The sequence below is a fragment of the Heliangelus exortis genome, chromosome 3 (assembly GCF_036169615.1).
Source record: "Heliangelus exortis chromosome 3, bHelExo1.hap1, whole genome shotgun sequence".
Taxonomy (NCBI): Eukaryota; Metazoa; Chordata; class Aves; order Apodiformes; family Trochilidae; genus Heliangelus; species Heliangelus exortis.
In genome coordinates this window covers 100901199-100924139 of record NC_092424.1, presented here as the reverse complement: position 1 = coordinate 100924139, position 22941 = coordinate 100901199, and positions in this window count along the sequence as shown.

Sequence of the window (22941 nt, the reverse complement as noted above, 5' to 3'; positions counted from 1 at the left end):
GCTATTGCTCTGAGAGGTGGGATTTACTCATAATTGCACAAGCTAACGGCAAATTCATCAGCTAATATTGATGGAAAAGTTGAATTCTATAATACAAAAGAACTAGCAAGAAGTAAAAAGCCTATTTTAGCCTCTTTCAGATTGACTGTAACCATGGTTTTTATGCTTTGCTTGGCTGCAAAGTGTTATCTTAATTACTGTACAGTGTGTACCACACACTTTCACACCAGCATTTTACATTACTCTTCCTTACAGTGGCAAAACCTGCTAATATAAAAGATCATTAAGTGTTAGCAGGAAATTAAAGGATTCCGGTAGTATATTCCTACCTTTCTAGGACTCATTTATCATTATCTATCTAGTTTATCTTTCACTTGTGAGAATTGTGGTTGAATTATTTCATGGTACGATTTTGCCCCATACTACTAGACACATATTGTGGTTGTCTTTAACTCCACTTACCTAGATATAGATATAGATATAGATATAGATATAGATATAGATATAGGTATATAGATTAGATATAGATATATAGATTAGATATAGATATAGATATATAGATAGATATAGATATATAGATAGATATAGATATATAGATATAGATATAGATGATATAGATGATATAGATATAGATACAGATATAGATATAGATATAGATATAGATATAGATATAGATATAGATATAGATATAGATATAGATATAAAAAGCATAAAGGAAGACACTTTTACTGGGGTAAAGAAGGAGAATATTTGAGAAACAAAAGCAATACACAGACCACATGGTCTCAGGCTATTAAACTATCCTGACAGTGTCTGTAAACATACCCTGTTTCTATATCTTCAGCTTGCATAACATTAATCTTGTCAGCACATATGAAGGGATGCAGTGTCACTGGCATGGATTTAGATTAGTTACTGTGATGTTTTATTTCTTTTGCTTTTCTATAGGCCACAATGGTGGTCCCAGATGTCCCCTGCAGAGTAAACAGAGCAAACCTTGCAGAGGTTTAACAGCTGGTAGCCAGTACCAGGTCAGCTCTGAATAGCCACTGAAATGAATCTCACTGTGGGTTTTTTTTCAGGGTTCTTTTGTTGTTCTGTTTTTTAGTTTTTTGTTTGTTTTTTTTAATTCTCCTTAGTACTACCCTTTGGTTTAAAATCAGTTTGGCAAATTTTACGCTCATAAGTTTCCCAGAAATTCATTCTAGCACTGGAGAATGAATTATCACATACCTACAGTGATTAATGTGTATATGAAAATAAGCTTTCCCATAAGTGAAGAAATATAAAAGTAAGCTTCCCGTGGCCATTTGTGATTACAAAGATGACATCCATCTTATTCTGTAAATCCATGTAATCTCACATTCAAATAAAGGTTAGTGTGTGAATGCATCACATTTAACAAAGGCAATACGAAAACCACTTTGTCATATCTACAGTGAATCAGTACTACTATATATTACTATTGTCAAAATCAATTGACATGCTAAATATTGCAATATAGCTTTAAGTAACCACATTTTTCATGAACCATTGAAGAAATAATATTTTCAAAATGCATTTGTCTGCCACCAGAAAGATATGTATATATATATAAAAGGTTGTTGGATTATTTCCAGCTGAGACTATTGCCTTACTGTGTTAGGTGCTGCACAAGGTTAGTAGGTAAAACAGAACTGCTGCTATGAAGTACTTGTACTATGGACACACAAGGAATATTTCCTTTCCTTCACCTTTGGGCTAAGTGGTCTTATCTGTATATTTGGATGGTAACTAGGGAACATGAGCAAGATCTTCACAGCTGTAGAGCTCATTGTAACTTCTAACTTTAGGAGCCTTCTCATCTACTGGAGCCGTTCCAAAAACACTGGTGAAAGTTAAACACCCCTGAAATGCACCCTCAGAAGCCATCTGAGAGAGCCAGGAGGCAAAGATGTGATGTATTTGTCTGACAGGACCAAATAAAGTAGGATCCTTCTGCTCAGCATTATGATATTTGAATGTCCTCTTAAATTTGACACCTAAGCTTAATTGCTGAAGAAGGAAGAGAGACTGGCACCATAATGGTCACTAGTCTAGGGGCTAGACTGTGGCCTACAGAAGGCAGAAAATCAGAATTAAATTTTTAATTTAAGAATTAGATCAGGAACCCAAACTTGCATCCCACCTTTGTGTTGGAAGCAGCTTTTGGGATACAACTACAAACCTCAACTTCCATCTCTAAAATTCCTGATATTAATTTATCTGCAGACTAATCCTTTGCTTTCAGATTATTCTGCTACATGGAAGTGCACTATATACAAATTATCAAGTTTTTCATTTTCTCAGCCTTTTCTTTGAGTAACTGAGTCAACTGAGCTCCTCACAAGCCTTGGAAAAAAATGTGTGACTCTCTTCAAAAAATTCCTGAAGATTTCCATACTTCCTGGAGATTTTCAGACAGTAGTGTAGGGTACAGTATTCTAGTAAAAGTCTTATCAGGTCTGTGTGCAGAGGGCAGGTAATTTTCCTAATTTCTAGATATTGCTATTTATGCATCAAAACATTGGCATTAGCCTTTCTAGCTTAAACACAGTACCTGAGAGCCCATGCTGTGATGATTATCTGTGGTGATAACCTCAATTTTACCTGGAGATCTTTCTGTTATATGCTGCACTGGTGTGCTTTCCTATCATTATTTCTAGCTTATTATTTAGATCAAATAAAATATATGATATAGGTTTCAATATTTTGTATTCTTTAAAATACCCCATCCAGCATTTCTAGTATCAGCCTGTTCTGTAAGAATTTTTTCCAGATTTTTTTCACAATGTCAGTAGAGTCAGTACGTTCAAAAGAGGATTTAAAGTTACTTATGCAACAATGTGTAAATCAAGACAGATCATATCTAATTCAAACCACTCCCATTAATTTCGATGGACCTTAGACACAGGGTGAAGTAGTCAGATTTTTCAGAGCTCCAGGAGGACTAAATACTTCTGCAACAGTACATGGGGCAAAAAAGTACATGCCCAGTACAGTGGGCATTATATTACCCACTGAACTACTTCAAATCACTTGGCAGACTTCACCCAAAGTTATGCACAGTATGCTTGTTTGTTACATCTGTAGCTAACAATGTCATTTTCCTAGGATTAATTAATTTGAGGAGACTGCTTTTCAGATCCACTAGGAAGTTGCTTTGTAGGATTTTATGAATTTAAAACTCCCTCATCTTTGGTGGATTTAGCAAGTACATGATTTGCCACTGTTAAGAAGTCTTTAGAAGACCAGATTTCTGAGAGCTAAACCTTGTGTACTCTCCCTCTTTTTTAACCCTATTCAAAAGAGATACACGGAATGTATCTAGAGTATTTTTTAGAAGGGAGTTAGCTCTGTTTTAAATGCACATTAGAGAAACCACCAGCTATTGCTCTTCACAGAGAAAACATCTGGTTCTAAGTTCGGGGTGAGTAGTAAGGATACATTTTCAAAATTTTCTTTATTCTGTCTTTATCTTGTCTTTTTGAAAGCTCTGTGTGGCTGTCTTTCATCTCCTACATAGGGAGATGAAGGGCATAGGATATGTATTTACCTAAGTTTTACTTTTTTGGGGGGAAGGGGGCTGTTGATGGTTGGACACAGTGGTCTTCGAAGTCTTTTCCAGCCATGACAATTCTGTGATTCTGTAATGTGTTTAGGTTAGTGGACTTGTTTTGAGGTTATACAGGGGCACATGGGGTTTTGTGTGCAAGTACGGCAAATGATTGAATTAGTTAAATCTAATAAGAATTATCTAATTACAGTAACAACTGGTACAATTCATTTATACACTATCAGAAGCAGAATAATAACATTCCATACACAGAACTACTTGAAAAAGAGAAGTTGAATCATTTGCACCAGAAGAGAGGTCTGGAGTTTTCTCTGTTTCAGCCTTGTATATCAAGACAAGATTTGGAACTCAACAAGAAATGTTGTTATTTTGGATCAGATCCAAGATATTTTACATAGTCAGAAAATCCTATGGATAAAAAAACAGCTCAACTCTATAATGTGATTCCAGTAATAAAGAGCTTTGTTAAGACAGACTAGGTAATTTTAAATAGACAATCTAAGCAAAAGGGTAATTATTGCCTCATATTAAATTTCAGAAACCAACACATGGAACTTTGTTTTGGAAAAAGCTGGTCAACTTAAGTTGAAAAATTTCTGTTCTTAGTAGTATCATGTCAGCAGACTAAATCCCTGGCAAGTTCAGACTTGCTTAGGCAGAAAAAATAGCATCACTGTGAATGCACAGACTTGAATGACAGTACTGAGTCCCAGTTCTCAGCCTTTGACACAAGAGCAAATTCCTTGCAAGAACTGATCCTGTTAAGTTACATGTTGCTAACTGATTAATGCTGCAGCACTCTCTCCTATTGCACCGCAGAAGTGATATTTTTCTGAAGAGGTGCAACAGCACAGCACACCAATAATCCAGAAAATAGTTATATAAAGTTCACCTATATAAGTTGTGCTTGCAGTGGTGTGGCCAGATGATTTGTTGTGCATTTATCTTTTAAGTGTCAAAAACTATACCAGGCCCGCTTAGGGTATATAGCCCTTAAAAAGTTAAAAAACATGTAAAACATATCCCACTCATATACATAGGGACACTGAGGTCTGCAGCAGGCAGAAAATGTTACAGCAGTGACTGGACCCTAAGTTACTTGCAGTAAGTAGCTTTTCAGCCACTCTGCATTGAAAACATTCTCTCTGCATCCCAGAAGAGAAACCTTTCATGTTCTTATTTCAATTGTATCACTAGACTCTGAGTCAGAATGATTTTTTTTTTTTTTTTGAGTTTCATCTTTCTAAAATTCTAAATGGTAGCAAGCTGTCTTTTGTGAATTAATCACTCTATTTTTACTGCACTATACTGCCTGGTTGTACTAAGTCAGCCTCCAGAACACATTTTTCTTCCTCATTTTCCGTGCAACATGAGCAACCCATCCTAATGTTTCTTACCAGAATTATTTATTTCTCTAATTTTAATCATTACAATTTATTTTAGATGTTGTCTACTTTTTCTTTGCATTTGTTCTCCTATTTCCACACAAATCTAATTTAGCTTGTAAATCCTTCAGGACCTCATGTTTATTTTAACCTTATGTGTTTTTAATAATGGACTGATACCAGAAAGAGCAAATCTAGACACTCTGGTGGTGTAAGAATCCCTCCTTTCATTTGGTTTATATTTTTTTAAACTGTTAAAAAAAGAGGGTTTTTGGTAGGTATTTTTGGTTGGTTGGGGTTATTTTTTGTGTATGCGTATTCTGGTATGCAACACTTGGAGCTTCTGAAATCTTCTTAAAAAAAAAAAAAAAAAAAAAAAAAAGCTAAGTTTTCCAAGCTAAGTTTTCCAGCATGAGGGTATGATGGAATGTGATATGCTGTTCTGCTCTTCTGAATATTTTTTAAAACATCAGGCAATATCCAGGTATGTTTCAGGGGATGTTAACAAAACAAAGGATAAAGGCCCTGTTGAACTCACTATAAACTGTGTTCCCTTATTTAAGAATATGAATTTCATCTTGATAGTAAGACCTCCTTATGTTACTATGGGGTAGAATCCATCTGTTAGAAGTGAACATCCTACCATTCCTTACCACTTTAAAGTCCTGCCAGTTCACTTAGCACTTTTTATCTAAAAGTCTTAGATCATATGTGTAAAAAATTCCTCTGGAGAGGCAAAAAATTTCCTAGTACTATAATTAAAACATAACTATAGGAGAGATAAATTTAGATAAATGTGGAATCTACTTGGTTATTTTTAATATTCCACGTCACATAAATACTCCCCGTGGGCAGTAATAACAAAAAGTTTTACTGTTCAAAAATCTTATGACCTCAAAGAGGAAAAGATTGCATAATCACAAAATGAGCAAATCACTGCTATATGTCCTTCCTTATTTTTCCCTTTTTTTTTTCCTTTAATCATTCTAGAAGATGGCTATCAAACACCATTCTCAGGTTTGTAACTAGCACAACCAGGCAATTAACAGAAATAGCATTTTGCATGGATATCCACCCCTTAGTAAAGCCCATCAGCACGACCTTCCTAGCCTCGTCCCATCACATTTCAGAAGTAAAAGTGAGAAAGGAGCAAAGATAAAAGTAAACTGAACCTCAAATCTTTGAGCTCTTAATCAGGAATCCGGTTGATGATGATAGGACCAGAAAAGTAGGGCAGACACTGGAAATGAGGATATGGATTATCTTGTTTACATGGCAGCAAATTGTGGATGTCTGCTGAAGTCAAGGGAACTGGTGTCCCTGCCCTAACAGAAAAAATCAGTTTTAAATAAAATCACAGCCGTGTCAGCAAGGTTCTAATTTGGCTCTATGAAGAGAGTTTTTACTCCTTTTCAAAACTTTAGAAAATAATAATATTGCTCTTATTTACACAAACTAAGATAAATATTTATAAAAGATTTTGACCCTCAGTTTTGATGGCATAAAGCATACAAAACTATTTCCATGTTCAGAAAAGCTGGCACCTTCCTCTGGAACATCCAACATGGATTCCTGTTATCGCACAACAGTGAATTATAATGATGATTGCCATTGATCTGATTCACAAAAAACATTTCTGTGGCTTCAGTGGATCATGTGAATTCAAAGCAAGGGTGAAGTTGAAAGGCCTTAAAATTATTGCACTATTATAGCAAAACAGGGGAAAGATCTCCATACTGCATCCTGTGAATCGAGTCCGTTCAATGATCTGATTTTCCTATTCTGTTTTGAAAAATATGTAGCTTTAAATTTAAGTACACATCACCATGTCTGCTGTTGCCAACATAGCTGATGAGGAAGTGCTGTGTGATTTCTGACAACATCATCATAGAATAACAATCACTTCAGAGCTGGTCGTGAAGGCTCCTTTTGAAATCAAGCACAGCAGAGGACATCCTGCAAGAATTCTCCCCTCCTTTCCTTGTGTGAAAATATTCCTAAAGACAGCATGAATATTCAGAAGGGCACCATCATCCAGGCTGGGCTCCCACTGGAGGTCTTTTAATAATCAAGTGTTACTTTCTTCCTCCTATGGTAGAAAAGGTAATGCCAGTAGCAGACAGGGACTGGCCCTCAAAAAAAGCAGATGTGATCTTGCATCAGCCCCCATGTTGACTGTGCTCAGCTTCATTATGGGCCTTTTTGACTGCATATTTTGAGCTCTTCTGAATAGCAATTAATGCTGTAGTGCAATATGGCTCTTGAGACATTGTTAAATAATACCAAAATGACAGAATTCTGCCTTATGTGACATGGCTGAATGTGTTTTATTGTTTTCCTTTTCTAAAATATTTTTCCTTTGTCCTAAACTCTGGATCCCTACACTGTATCTTGAACTCATTGCAATACAAAACCAACATGATATTTGAAGCAGTCCAAGATAAATATTCCTTGTCTCAATTACTTTGGTTCAGAAATAGTAAATAGAATAGTGAATAGTAACATCTGGAGCAGTCTTTGGACCAAATTTCCAAATTACTGCAGAAATTTGACCTGTGTATTCTAAACTTGCCTGTGTCCCTTGTATTTCACTGTTCTTATTCTGGATCTCTATGAAGGTGAAAAAAATCCATCTCAACAGGACTGACCCATTGGGAAACAAAAGCTCACTTTAATCACTTTAAATTATCAGGAGATTTTATAATAAAAGATGCACTTTACTCATTATACATCCTTGTCAGAAATACCAGGAGAGTGACTGAATTTTGTGTGGCTTGCATATCTGCTTTAAGGCTGCTGTGACAGCAAATCTTGGCAGAATTAAATATGAATCTTTGCATGTGGTTTCTATAAATCCAACATTTTCCACTTTACAATCCAGAAAAGATGATTGAGCAGATGGTAATGCAAGCCACTGGATTTATGCAATTTTTTGCTAAAACTGGGAGTTTTCGCTCTCAGGAGCAGCTTATATATGAGGGACTGAAAGGCTGAATACTAATTTTTTGGCAAAGCACCATGCTCACATAGCCTAGGTACACAAATATGGGTTATAAATAAGCTGACTGTAGGAGGTATAGAAAACAAATTCTTTCTGTGTCAATGAATTTTCTCTCAAATCAAGTTCATATATGCATTTATATATATTGGTGTACAATCTTTTCATCCATTTATAAAGAAAATAACTAATTCCTGTCTGCATTTAAATAATCTAAATAAAATATGTTAAACCAAAAAAAATTTAAGGGTCAGAATGCATGAAGCATGAGCAGGGACACAGTAAGAAATGTGTTTTTATTTTAGGAATTCTTCTCAGGAGCTGCTATAATCAGTGCTTCAATGCATAACTTATTAATAACGCTTCATGAGGTGCTCTTTGAGAAGGTTTGCAACTTTCCTACTGGGGCCCCGTGCAAAGTAAAAACAAAGCCCTGCATTTTATTATCACTCTGTTGTTCTTCCAAGTTTTCCCTGGAGGCTGAAGTCTCTCTGCTCTGCCTGGAAACCATGTGCAGAATGAGGGTGTCCCACAGTGTTTTCAATGACTATGCATTCATGTTCATCACTAGATGATTCTTTTTGTCATAAGATCTTTCAAGATACTATGTCATAATTAACTAAGATTTCCACTCAAAAAAGTTGTATTAACTTTCCATAAGGCCACAGAAGGAAAGTCCATGTCTTCTACTATGAGGCAGAGCAATACTGATGTTGATTGTGTGTTAATGATCAGGCACTTCTGTACTCAGCGAGAAGTGAGGGGATCCTTTGGGAAGTAACTCAGACAAATTAAGACCAGGGTGACCTTCCAGAAGTGCCTTTCACTTGGTCTTTAACACAGAGATTCCTTGGTCTATTCAGTGTCCCAAGTAAGGTCTATGTTTTTACCATGTCTGTCACCCGTGTTCTTGTGTTGACAGCCTTGCTGTGGATGGACTTCTGTGCCCTATGAGAGTTAACCATCCTTTCATAGACACAGCAGGCTGTGAAGAGCACTATTTAGGACCAGTATTCTAGACTGAAAAATCCTCCAGCAACGATTATCTTTATTTGCAACTCATACAGAGTCGAGCACATTTTTTTGGCTCTTTACACTGAGCAATAATTCTTAATAACAGCTCTGTCTACAGGCCAGAAATGCTCTGGTTCATCTCAGCTTGTAATTCTGGAGCTGGTAGTAATGTTTCTTCATCAGCTTTTTTTTTTTTTTTTTTCTGAATGGATCCTGAATTCTTTTATACCAATAGGGGTGGTACTTTTTCTTTTTTAAAATATTTTAATTTTCTTTATTTTTAATTTTTTTTATTTTAATTTTAAATTTTTTTTAAATATTTTCATTTTTTTTTAACTTAATTCTCTACCCTTTATAAAAGCCCTTTAGATTTCCCATTGACTACTGACACTGCAAAAACCCAATGCACTAAAGTGTAGTCAGCTTTGGAATGTATCCTGGTGACACCTCACAGCATAAATCCTTGCAGAGCAGTCTCAGGACTCCAGCAGTCTCCTGAAGTCTGTTGACCATTGCAAGAGCTTTTTGATTTCCTTCTACAATTCTCTTGAGTTTCCCCACTGAATCATTAGGGTCATTCTATGAGTAGAATTTGATAACTTTGCAATCTCATGCAGGTAATTTAAATGAATGGCACAGCTCTTTCCCTTACCCCCAAAAACATGTCTGTTGCCTATTACATCTGAAACTCCCCCCTCACCCCCCGCTTCCCTTCTTCAGCTTTTGCTCAGAGAGCCCACATTTGTGATCAGTAGCAGATGGAAGAAAATGATTAAACTTACACATAAGGACCAGATCCTGCAGTTCTAGCTACTTTCTTATCCTGGCAATTTTCCCACTGACTTCAGTGCCAGAGTAATAAAAGTAGAAGGACAGCTGGATCTGTAGCAAAGATATTATTGTCAGCTTCCTCTATGTTTCTCAGAATATTTTTCACAGACTGATTACTGAGGCTTAGGGAAGAATATTTTCACTACCCAATTTATTGTTTGTATTCACTAGGTCTAATGAGATTCCACTGTGCCAAAGTAATGAATTGTAAATTTAACATTCAGACTGAAATGCACTATAGCTGTTGTATAGAGGGCAACACCATCCAAAAGACTTGAGATTGGTCTGGTATAGGTGAATCTTCTTTCCTGTGGACTATCTGTGGGATCAAGAGTAAATCCTTTAACTATTTTTTCCTTCTGTTTCAAGGTAATAATTAATCCTTTCCAAATGTTTTTTGATTATTTGGGTAAAATTAACTTTGCAGGCAGTAAGTAGCATTGTGAATACCATAAAGCATATACAGATTACATTGACCATCCAGTGGAATGTAGTTTACATAGAAGAACAATCACAATGACTCATTCTACATGGACCTGCCTGCTCCGAAAGGAGCTGATTTGTTTCCAGGGTCTAATAAACAATTCAAGTGAGTCATTATTTTAACATTGTATACCTTTCCTGTTTATAAGCAGTAGCAAGAACAACCTGAATTTTTTTCAGAAGACATTTTTATTTTTGCAAATCCCACTCCCAGACTTTGTCTTACCAACATGCCCTTTTCTTAGACTGCAAATAGTTTGGGGATGTGGGTTTCTTTTACATTTCATTCTAAATTCTTGGAGCCAGAAATCCTGTTAAATTTCTGCATGTAAATAAGGAATGACAGCTTATCCATTAACAAATATGCATTTGCTAAGTATAACTCATCACAGTTCCAGTAAACTCAGTAGAAAAAGGATGATCCATAGTTAGATTTTTTGAGCAGAGTTTCCCTCTATCTGTTTCCTGCACAACTTCGAACTTCTAAACTTTATCCTACTTCCTTTTCACTTACTTGACTGAAGCATCCAATTTTCTAGGCTCTCTCTGTTGTAGGTGGACACCTCCAGTGCACCCACCCATTATCTGTATTCACCATTGAGATGAGATGGGATTGAGCAGGACTCAGCTGTTTGATTTTATTAAGTGCCTGAGCACCTTTGTGGTCCTGATCCTTATTTTCTCAGTGTCTCTAAATAATTTTTAATATCATCTTTGAAAAGTATTAGAATAATTTCTATTTTAAAAATGAAGACACTTAAAGAAATTATTAATAATGTATCAGTGAACTGAAACCATTGAAGTGTGGGAAGACTAGTCCACACCTTCTTAACACAGCTTTAAAGACTGGTAAACAAGAGACAGAATTTCAACATAGATACACTAGTGGCAAGAATCTAGTACTCAGAGTTTGAGAACATGGGAAAGATCTAGCAAAATAAAAAGCACTGTGCCTTGCTGGTTTGGGCATAATTAGGTTAGATTGAATTTAAATCATAGAATCATAGAATCCTAGGGGTTGGAAGGGACCTCGAAAGATCATCTAGTCCAACCCCCCCTGCCAGAGCAGGGCCCCCTAGAGTACATCACATAGGAACGTGTCCAGGCGGGTTTTGAATGTCTCCAATGAAGGAGACTCCACAACCCCCCTGGGCAGCCTGTTCCAGGGCTCTGTCACCCTTACAGTAAAAAAATTTTTTCTGATATTCAACTTGAACCTCCTATGCTCCAATTTACACCCATTACCCCTTGTCCTATCACTGGTCACCACTGAGAAAAGCCTAACTCCATCTCCCTGACACTCACCCCTTACATATTTGAAAACATTGATGAGGTCACCTCTCAGTCTCCTTTTCTCCAAACTAAAGAGACCCAGCTCCCTCAGCCTTTCCTCATAAGGGAGATGTTCCACTCCCTTAATCATCTTAGTAGCTCTGCGCTGGACTCTTTCAAGCACTTCCCTGTCCTTCTTGAACTGAGGGGCCCAGAACTGGACACAATACTCCAGGTGCGGCCTCACCAATGAAATAGCTTAAGTAAGTTTGACTTAGTTCCAAGCATTTCTGCAAGAGGCAGAATAAGAGGATTAGGTCACTGTAATAGTATCAGTGCTCTTGTGTAGATTACCCCAGACCTATTCACAAGTATGTAATTTTATTCTTCTCTATAGCCGAAGTTTTCCTCATAGGCTTTTTTGTAAATTCATTGAACTGATTTCACAATCAGAAGTACATTGAGTTTTTGTAAGTGCTCATGGTATTACTCACTGCTGTGATTCACCATTTGTATATAGATGTGTACCCATGGTTTCTGCCATAGTGTGTGCAGAGGTACTCATTGGTCTGTAGTTTTTCAAATTACAGCCCCCTGAAATCCAGTCCTATAGAGTAAAATGTCCTGTGAGAGGTAGAAATTTAGGATAATAACAAAAATGAAGTTGGATGAATACTATTCTAAATAGAAACAATCAGTAGGTAAATAGTGAGAAGAAAGATGTAATTTAGCATGGGCCAATAATATGTAACAAAACAAATGAGATGAAATTAAGCAAAAGAAAATTTAGCTTGAAAACCTAGAAATATTTCCTAGTGGTGAACTTGATTACGCTAGAAAGAGTCTTCTAGGGAAGCCACTGGAAACAGTATCAGGTGCATCAATTCATTACAGAATGGAAAAGCTTTGAGTACAAGGAGATATCTTCCACTAGAAAGGGATGAGTGGGCTTACCTACTGTTTCTTCACTGTGCAGCTGAGGGATATCTGACAAATAGGAAAAAATATAAACTGGGAGGGAAAGACATAGGTTTGAGTCCCAGACTTGCTACAGATTTTCTGTGAGAACTTGATTAAGTCACCAAAGTTCTCATTCAGAGCTGACTGGGAAATGCATTTCCCTACTATGTAAGATGTCAAGGTTCAGAGACAAAAAAAAAATGTCCTTAACCAGGATGAACTTTGGCATATTGCACCGCAATGAAATTCTGTGGGAATAAGAAAGGCAGTGACCTCCCATTCCCTTGGTACTACTCAGTTCCCTGGCTGTTCACTTGGCAACCATCTGGAGCCAGAGCACTGAGGCATCTTTCCAGCAGGTGCAATTTGTGCTTACAGTGTTTCCTCTATGGCAGTCTGGGTAAAAAAGAAATAAAACCATGTACCCACAGGGTTAGATGCTTAGCCCAGTCTCTCCTTGCTCAGTAACAGATCCTTTGCTTTACTCACATACAGGGCTGACACACAACAAGCTCATCCTCATTACTGCCTCCAGTAAGGCTACTTCAGGTTTCACATTGTGGGGTAGTTGGGCCTTTGCTGGCTGCTGAGAGAGGAGGGAGAGCAGCAGCGTTTACATTTGCTGATTTGCTCCTTTCTGACTTTCTGCCTCTGGGAACTCCATAGCCACAGCAGCTGCCAAGATAAGGATAACTGCAGGTTTGGATCTCTCCCTGAACTCCCTTGTGGAACAACATACAGTTGTCATATAGAAAACCCACACCGCTGTCTGCTGCTTGGGTAAATGAACATTTCCCCATTACTCACACAGTCACAGTTGCTGAGTTTTTGCTGCCTTATGGGCGATCTGTGAAATGAATGCTCCTCACAGCCTGCTGCCACTTGCACAACAAACAGCCACTAAACATTTTGCTGCCTTAGGCAACCAGGATTTGACTGATACATGTGAACTGACTCTGGCTGCTTGTTCCTCCATTTGCTTTTCCAAGCTATATGGGTTCCTTGCTCACTGCTCTGTTTGCTGTCTGAGCTGTCTCTGAGCAGAGAGCCCAGGATGAAGCAGGTGTGGGGAAGAGGAACAAAGGAACTGATAGTTCTTAGAGTTCAACTAAACCTCCAGCCTCCTGCTAGGCTATGGCATTTTTGAATATGCAATTTTAATTTTCTTTCCCAAAGATTTTCTCTAACGGCCTGCCTGCACACACTGCATTTTCTTTCCCCAATCAATCACTGCCCTTGCAGAATCAACTGCTGTAACTGGGCTGTGTGAGCATTGCTATCAGTTACTGAGCCTCAGTAATATGGATTATTTTACACCTGGAAATGGCACAGACCTGTTCATTTGTCAATACTAAGTCCTACGGCTTGTTTGGCTTAATAGAAATATATTGTTAGAGTACAAAATTTATCTAAGATGATCACCTATGACTGGAAATTAGTAAAATATTGAAGTAATATTAGTAAGTAGAAATATAGTAAATAGCAAATACTGGTAAAATATGAAGAGATCCATGGTCAATTATATAATGTAACCTCCTGCTTATTATCTATAAGATTTTAATCATCATTTTGCCCCGAACTCTCATGTGCAAAGAAGTAATGCTGCATTAGGGGATGTGTTTGGGTTACATAAGAGACAGACTTTGTCGCAGTCTAAGTAACCAGGACAAAGAATGAAAGAAGTGCAAAGGTGAGAGGCAACAAAAAAAGTAATAACATATTTGACACAAGAAAGAGTTAAATCTTATCTCAATGCTATTACAAGTCTTTCTTCCGCTCCAGCCTCATTCTAGTATTTCATTCAGCTGTGTTCAAGCAGGATTTATACATGCATAATATATATAGCTGCCAGCAACAAAGGTGACCTGCAAGAAGAATTCTTAATATCTTACTGTAGTGAGCTGTATCTGTAAAGCAGTGCTGAAATTAAATCTGTAAATGACTACCTAAAGCTCTCTGTTACCTTCCCATTTGGCTGATAGTTGGCAGAGAAGCTTTTATTCATATCTAGTAATTTTTGGACTACAAATAATGCTGGCAAAAGAAGCAGATGTTAGGAGATTACTGGACATACATGTTAAAAATTTCCATCTGCTGCACCGACATCTTGTGTGTATGGGCCCATTTTTCTTGATGAATCACAGCACCCCTAGTCAGTGGTTACAAGGTGCTACAATCCAGCCTTCTTTTAGCAGTGGCAGCAGATGTTTGACTCCCTGTATATAAAAAGTGTCTTCAACCACAGCTACAGTCAAGACCTCAATATACCAAAGTACTTCTGTCTTAATCATCCGCAGAAACAGACCAACAGAAAACATCAAGGAACTGCAGTATGTGCCTTGAATGCATCCCCTGCAACTCCAGGGCTATTAAATAACAGATTGAGGCAGGAACTGCGGTTTACTAAAGCAGAACTTGGTGAGTTGCCATAACATAATAAAGGTCATTTCCATGTAGTAAGAAGAGCTTTTGCTCTGAGTCAGTGTATCTCACCAGGATATTTGGTAAATGGGGTGTGCAGTGTCAAACAGAATCCTCTTTTCAGACCACTGAATAGCAACAGTGTCAATATACTTTGCCAAACATACTACCTCCAAGATTTCTGCAGGGAATGTACTATCCAATGAAATTTTGGTTGGCAGAGTCATATATTTTGAATCTACTAACCCATCTTCCTGTTCAACATTTCCTAGCGTGCTGGGTGTTTTAATTAACTTTTACTGCAAGCAAGTAATTTACTGAAGCAAAATATGACCAAGTTCTCCATCCCCAACTGCAGGCGCAGATAATTTGTAATTCACTGTTAAATACCCATGTAAGCCTCTGCAGAATGGAAGCCAAAATAAAGAGTTCAGTCTTGATACTGCATTCAAAACTCCCTAAGCATGAAGTAAAATAGGATCAGTTTATTTTTTCTCTTTTTTTTTTTTTAGATTTATGCAAATTAGCTTGAATAATTTCCAAATCTCAATTCTCACCAATAGGTGGCACCAACATTTTCTACTTTCTTCATGACACGTTTCCAGTAGCTACGTTTAAAGTCTACCCCAGTGCAAAATTATCACTTAAATTATGATGAGTCCTGTTCTGTTCTTTATCCTGCAGATTGTGGCTGATCACTATGCTGTGGTACATGTTTTGTTCTCTAAGCACTTCATAAACTTTGTGTGGGATGTTTTACTAGATACATTACCAATACTTCAAACTGCTGTTCTCTTTCACGTTGTGGGAGTAATTTTTTCAACACTTTATTGGAGTATGGGTTCAGGATGGGTTTTTTTGTTTTGTTTTGTTACTTTTAATGTGTGCTGGCTTTCTCCAGCCTTTCACACAAAAATGTCACAGTACATATCAACTTTTTAAAAAATCATCTTTCTTTCCCCCCTCTGCAGGTAATAAAAAATAGAAAAGAGACTTGCAAAAAAGGCAAGCAGTATTTTTTTCCATCTTCATGATTATATGATTGAAGCCTATACAGCCAGGATTCTACTGCAAGTAATTTACTAGCTATTACCTGAAAAGTTTCAATCATGTGAATTTTATAGCTATTTTGGAGAGTATGGTACTAAGACTCTGTCATAGGAAAAGTCACTGGAACCAAAAGCAAGCACATCTGAAGCAAACTCAGTTAACTGAGTCAGAGATTATTCTCTACCCTTTTTGGAGAGAGAACCTTGCAACTGACAGATCCACTACAAGTGACTGTAGTGTAGACAATAACTGTGCATTAGATTGAATGGCTTTGTTTTCAAATCATAATTTGGCTCTTCTAGATTAATTCTCAATGGCCCAAAGACTTCAGTTTCCCAACTGAGATTCACAGACAAAACTTTCTTAGTCTCTCCTTCTCCAGTTACAGTCATCCTTACAGGAATGTGTTTTCAGGACTGTAACAATCAGGGTGTGGATCATAATCCCAAGTTTTATAACTATCATATTTATAGGGGTGTGAGGTTTGATTCACAGACAATTTCCTGTTCCCCTGACTTCATGGCACTTTATCTCAGAAAACAAGAATGCTGTGCCATCTAAAATTTTAAGTTTAAAACCTGCCTTTCTACTTGCTTATACCCAAAAATAATTTCAAATTTTTAGTCATCTTGCTGTTCTGAGGAACACTGTGAAAACAGAACCTGTAGCATGTCTGACTGTAAAAATTAATGAAAGTTTGGTTATCCAAGTGCCATTTTCATATTAATTTCCTCACATCATAATTTATAGACCTGACTTGACATCTTTATGTCTTCCTTTTTCATGAGTAAAACCAAACCTCTTTCATGATGCTGTACCACTTTTTCACATTCTGGATATTTACTTCCCCAAACCTCATATTCACAGACTTGTCAGGTACTTCGAGTCATTTCTCCAATTAAACATTACATTTGAATATACAACATGAATATGTGATCTGAAACAACCCTTAAGACACAAAAAATTAACAAGCAGTGCTCTTTACATCTCTGGTAGCCTTGTGGTTAGATTTTGTTCACATCATACTAGTCAATGGGATTGTCTCAAATCCATTGGAATCATTTGACAAAACCCTTTGACTTGAATGCAAGTTCTTTAATTAATCCAATGATGTCAGTGGCATGGATATGCCCTAAAATGGGAGACATTACCTTATCCTAACTTCTCAGAAAGCTCAATGCATTTAAACTAGTCATTATCCCAATCCTTAAATGATTTAACATTTTGCTGGCCTTTATACAACCTTAATTATCTTCTCCCTTTTTTTATGCTGAATATTCTGGAGTTTTTCATTTCTCTACAACTGAATGGTTCCAAAATACACACCTATGGCTGAAACATGTTTAATTTGGGATTTTAGGTATCCACCCTGTATTGCAAAAGTGGCCTGTGTGACGCAATATTGTTTTCAGCAGCAGACTTTGTAAAACAAGTGTTGAGTAATCAGAATGTATCTTTATCCTTGTGTGTGCTTAGCAACCTTACAGGTCTGTATGACAAAAAAAATTTGCCCTTGGACAGCAATTTATAAAGACACCAAGCAGTCATGAGGAAAAATAAAAACTTTTCTTATGTTTTGCAATGAAAAGAAATTTAATATAGAACTTCATAGTCACATCACTTTATATTAGGGTAGCATTTGAAACCTTTGAAAACTTTTAGACCTGGGCAGGTGCCCTAGGGAGGGCTGAGAGGAGGGAAAAGAAGCTCTCTCCTTTTGCATCCTGTAGAGTAGCTCTCAGAAGAACAGCTGTACAGGCATAATAAATGTATTGACCTTGTTATTAGCACTAAAAATATTTTTTTCAATACTGATTATAAGTAAAATAAAATAAAATTAATAAATAAAATAAGTAAATGTTACTTAGTATGCTTCAATAGGCATCTCAAATGCATCATAAAAAATAATGTGATGAATATGGTGCAGAAACCTAAGCAGGTCAGATTAAGCCTGGTCCAAGTAGTGATGCTTTCCAAACCAGCCGTTGAGAAAAGAGCTTATCAAGAACTCTCAAGACACACACACAGTGCTCCAGAGTCCAACAAAATGTTACCATGTGGTTGATATATAGGAAGTAGATCAGAGCAGTAGCTACCTGTAGCTATCTAATGGCAGTCATGCCACAGCTGGTGTTGAGGTGACTATGTTAAAGAGTTTACACACTAATAAGAAGGAACTTTCTTACACAGAGTTTGTGTTTCCCTTACTGAGTAGTACAACCTGAATCTCCCCCTGCATCCAAAACCTGTTAGCCAAGAGTTATGACCAGATTTAACTGATCTCACTGTTCTGAGGAGGTACCTGAAGTCTGAATGATTGCTGACCTTATCCTTGTCCTTGTCCTTTTCCTTGTCCTTGTTGACTGTCTTGCATTTGGCCTCTGTTCAGGCTGCAGGAAACTCCCACCCTCTTGCAGGAAACAATGTTGAGAAGGTCTCTCAATTGTCTGCCTGCTAATTGTGGAGCAGCAGAAGGGGCATGTGAGGGCTTCTGGGTCAGACACAGAGCCTACCTTAGACACTGCAGAGCAGGGACACACGTTTCCAAACACGTAGCCCCTGCCCAGTCTCTTGTGTACTACAAAAGGCAAGGAATGGGAAAGGCTGGCAGCTCCCATCTCAAGCTCATACTCAGAGTCATGTCTGCCGTCCAGGAGAAAGGTAAATGTTAGGCATGGGCTTGCAGGCTCAGCCTGATTCACTGTCCCCCGGGCTCAGAAAGGAGAGAGATTTTAAAGGATTTAAGCACACAGAGATGAAGTTTGGCACTTGATGGGAAGAAAGTATTGCTCAAATTAGGTTCATACTCGGTTTTGGAAGACAAATGCCTCTAAAAATCTGCTTCCTGTAGCTAAATAGAAAACAATTTGTGCAATCGATCTCCTCTGACTCTCACCATCTACAGCCTACAGTCCAGGCGTCTAGGCTGGAACTGGTGAGTTTCGGCTCAATACAGGGAAATGGATGCTTTTGAAAAATGAGTCATCTGACCTATTTTAGATATCTCTTGCTAGGAAGAGACAAATGAAGGTCTGGAAGTGACTGGGTTTTTTTTCCACTGACTTCTAAAGAAATACAGATAACTAAATCAGAACCTATCCATGTAGGTGAATCTGACCGTGTGTCCTGCAGCCCCCACTGCTAAGTTGCAGTTCACATTATCTAATTTTGGCAGTGACTGGCAATGTGAGGCCAGCACGCATATCTTACCTAATAGTCTATGTAGAGGAGGTACAGCTGGTTGGAAAGGAACAAACAAGCAATTAAAGGAGTACATTTGCTTCCCCTGAATTCAGTCTGTGTGTGGTTTTGTTTGTATGACTTTGTGAGAGAAACAGCAGTTGTTGCTAACCTGTCTCACAGCAGAGAGAGATGTCTGCATGAGGGAAGGCTGAAAAAAATTACATTTAAAAAAGTTTGTTTCTGGGGGGCAAGGGCAGGAACGTCAGCTTTTTTTTTTTTGATCAATAGCACATTTATGAAGGTAGAAATCCAATATCTAAATCTGGCTGATGATGAACTAATCTTCCCAAGTAAATGTCTAAGTCTTCAATACATTCAGTGGCATGAGAAAAGCTTGCTGAAGACATACATAATTTAGGTACCTCTGTCTCTCCACTGATGTAGGAAGCCCTCAGTGTGGTCTGCCCAAGTCAGATGTCAATCCACCAGGGAGTGAGGAAGTTGCTAGAAGTTCCTGGGGTTATGTTCTCAGAGTGGGTCTCCTCCATCATCACATTTTTCTCTTGTAGCAACTGACAAGTACAGTCCTTGCCTAATCTGGATAGCAGTGGCATTCTTGCATGAGATATTAGTGTTCATCTCCCCCTACTTCTCAGAAAGTACAGGTGACTCAATTAAGCGCCTGTGAATTTTCAGGTTAAGAAGGGAGTCACTTCAGGAATATAAGACCCTAAATCACTATAATACAGCAGACTGGACCCTTATTTGGATCTCCAGACTTTCATATGGCTCAGATCTCACCAGATATGATCACAATGTTCATTACAGTACCTCAGTACAGCTCACAACTGGAGCTGTTTTTTCCAAGGGCCTGTTATATCAAGATTGCACAATGAAATCTAAGCTGTATATATATTATTCCTTCTCTTGATATTTTTTTTGGCATTTAGTGTATCGTTTTAAAATTAAATTACTGCATTAGTCCATGCGGACCTGCAATTTCTGCATTCTCAAAAAAGCTGGAAAACCACAAATGCAACTGTGCTAGTTTTCATTAATGTTGCTTTAATATATGTGAGGTTGTATTAATATATATGTAATGTTCTTGTAACATCAGTTCTATCACAGTTACCCCATGTTTGAGAGACTGCATCTTGGACCCTTTTGATATTGCTTTCCCCTTCCATCTTTGTCTTGATTAATACAGAGTGAAAATAAATGTATTCCTAAATATTTAATTGAGAGGGCTGGGGCACCTGTCCTATGAAGACAGGCTGAGAGACTTGGGGTTGCTCAGCCTGGAGAAAAGAAGGCTCCAAGGAGATCTTGTAGCAGCTTTCCAGTACCTGAAAGGGGCCTATAAGAAAGCTATGAAGGGACTTTTTACAAGAGAGCGTAGTGATAGGACAATGGCCAATGTCTTTAAACTGGAAGGGGGTAGATTTAAGTTAGAGATTAGGAAGAAATTCTTTGGTGTGAGGGAGGTGAGACGCTGGCACAGGTTGCCCAGGGAGGTTGTGCATCCCTGGAAATGTTGAAGGCCAAATTGGATGGGGTTTTGAGGAACCTGGTTTATGGGAGTTGGTCCCCACCCAAGTAAGGGGGTTGGAAGTGAATGACCTTTAACATTCTTTCTAACCAAAACCAATTCTATGATATCCTAAGTTCCCAAAATTCAAAGTCATCATCTAAAGCAATAACATATACTGCAGCTGCCCAAATATTTAGTACATAAAAAAGTTTTGGTTTTGATGTAGCATTGTTGCTATAGATAGAAGTCAGCTGCAGTCACAGTTATCATATGTATTCTAAAGATGATGAGGCAAAAAAAATTTATGCATCCTAGATTTATCTAACAAATGACACTCATAGAATGTCAGATTGTTGTAATACTATAAGGTTTGTACTAGGGAGTAAGGAGATAGAAATTTGTGAAATCTATCCTCTGATTTCTTCCATGGAAGAATTTTTTTTTTTTTTTTTTTTTTATTTATATGCTGGTCTTAACTGTTTACTTCTAGTCCTAGGTAATTCATTTTCACTTTCTAGGCTGTTTGTGAATGACTCAAACTCTACAGAGTTTGAGTAAGAGTACTTACTGATGAAATTTTTAGTTTAAGAATTGGTTCACTTCATCAAACTCTTGGTGTTAAGCTGCCATCAAACTGTTTCAAATTGCTCCTTCACTGAGCATGGCACATTGATCACTCTACTTCCAACAGGGCATTCAGTCATGATAGGAGAAAGTTTTGAAGTGAAGGCCTCACCATTTCCTTTGATCATCCACTTGAACAACACTCTTAACCCTCACAGTTAAAAAAATGTATTTTATTTCTGATTTGCACTGTATGACTTTATCTTCCAGTTGTTGGTTTGTATTATGGCATTTGTGGCTTGCCTGTAAGCTGGTTTATGTGACTTAACGCTCACCTATGTGTCATACTGCCATTTCTTTAGCTCCTGCATACTGTCAGCTCTTAAAAAAGCAATAACATCAAGTGGATGCAAGGGTACAGGAACCAGAGACTGTTTCCACCTCCTTCTAGCACTGTCTATGGAAACTCACCTCTAGTCTGCATTTGCAGTTGATAGCCCACCCACTCAGAGCAGGGTGGGATCCACTCCCTATAGCTCCCAGGTTCTCTCTCTTTTTTAAGAAAATTCTATCAGTTACCTCTAAACAAAGAGGTGGAAGTCCAAGCTCAGAGCTGTTTTTCAGGTAAGGTTTTTCAGCCTGGTTTGTTCCTGTGATGGCACAGGGAGATCCTGCCAGCACCCCTGGATCATTTGCAGAGCTTAGTGGACAAAAGCTCACCTGTTCCATTTCCATAACTCTGACTTCTATGAACTGACCCATACCAGCCTGGGCTTGGCTAAGCTCTGATAAAAGGCAGAACTATTGATCTATCATTGTATTACTTATAAGTGTGAAATATATTTTTTTTAAAGACGTGAAGCAAATGTGAAAATACTTACTCATTGGTCAGGCTTCCTTTGTAGCCCTCAGTAAGGCACCTCTCATGGAAATCAGTGGAGTTGAAGTTTCTATTCCACTCACCTTTGTGCAATTCACCTGTTCAAATGCGGGTTTTCAGTATTTCTGGAGACATTTTTAACTGCTTAGGATAACAATTTAATCGTTTACATGTGAAGAATGAAAGAAGGAAAATATGGGAAAATTCTTTTGAAATATTGATGTATTGGAATTACATGGGATAATCCAAGGTTAATTTAAGTAGGGAAAAGAATATCAGAAAGACTTATGGAGCATTAAGTCATATTCAAGTAAGGATTAGCATTAGGAATCCAAGTAATGGGTAGGATAGCTACCCATAGTAGCATTGGATACTGCATTGGAGAGTGCATTGGATTTATGTTTGGTTTATATATAGAAATTTTATACTTGAGAAAGATGCAGTTTTTACAGAAAAAAAGACTGTATGAATTATTTGCTGAAGATCAAAGGGAACTCCTAACATAACCACACCTCTTGATTCCCACTTGTTTTTTTCCATTGGACCCTATTGAACTAAAGGTAAATCACAAGCATACATGTTAAAGAATCCTTTTTCTTCTTCTTCTTTTTTTTGTCTTTATCAGATATGGCACTTTCTATTGTTTGCATAAGTGGAAAATATGTTTTTCCTTTGATGGGTCTATCTTTTTTCCACAAAGCTTTAGGAAATTAATTGAAAGAAGATAGAAGTGGTAAGGGACCTTGTGGAGTACTAATATCTGTGAGTAGCCCA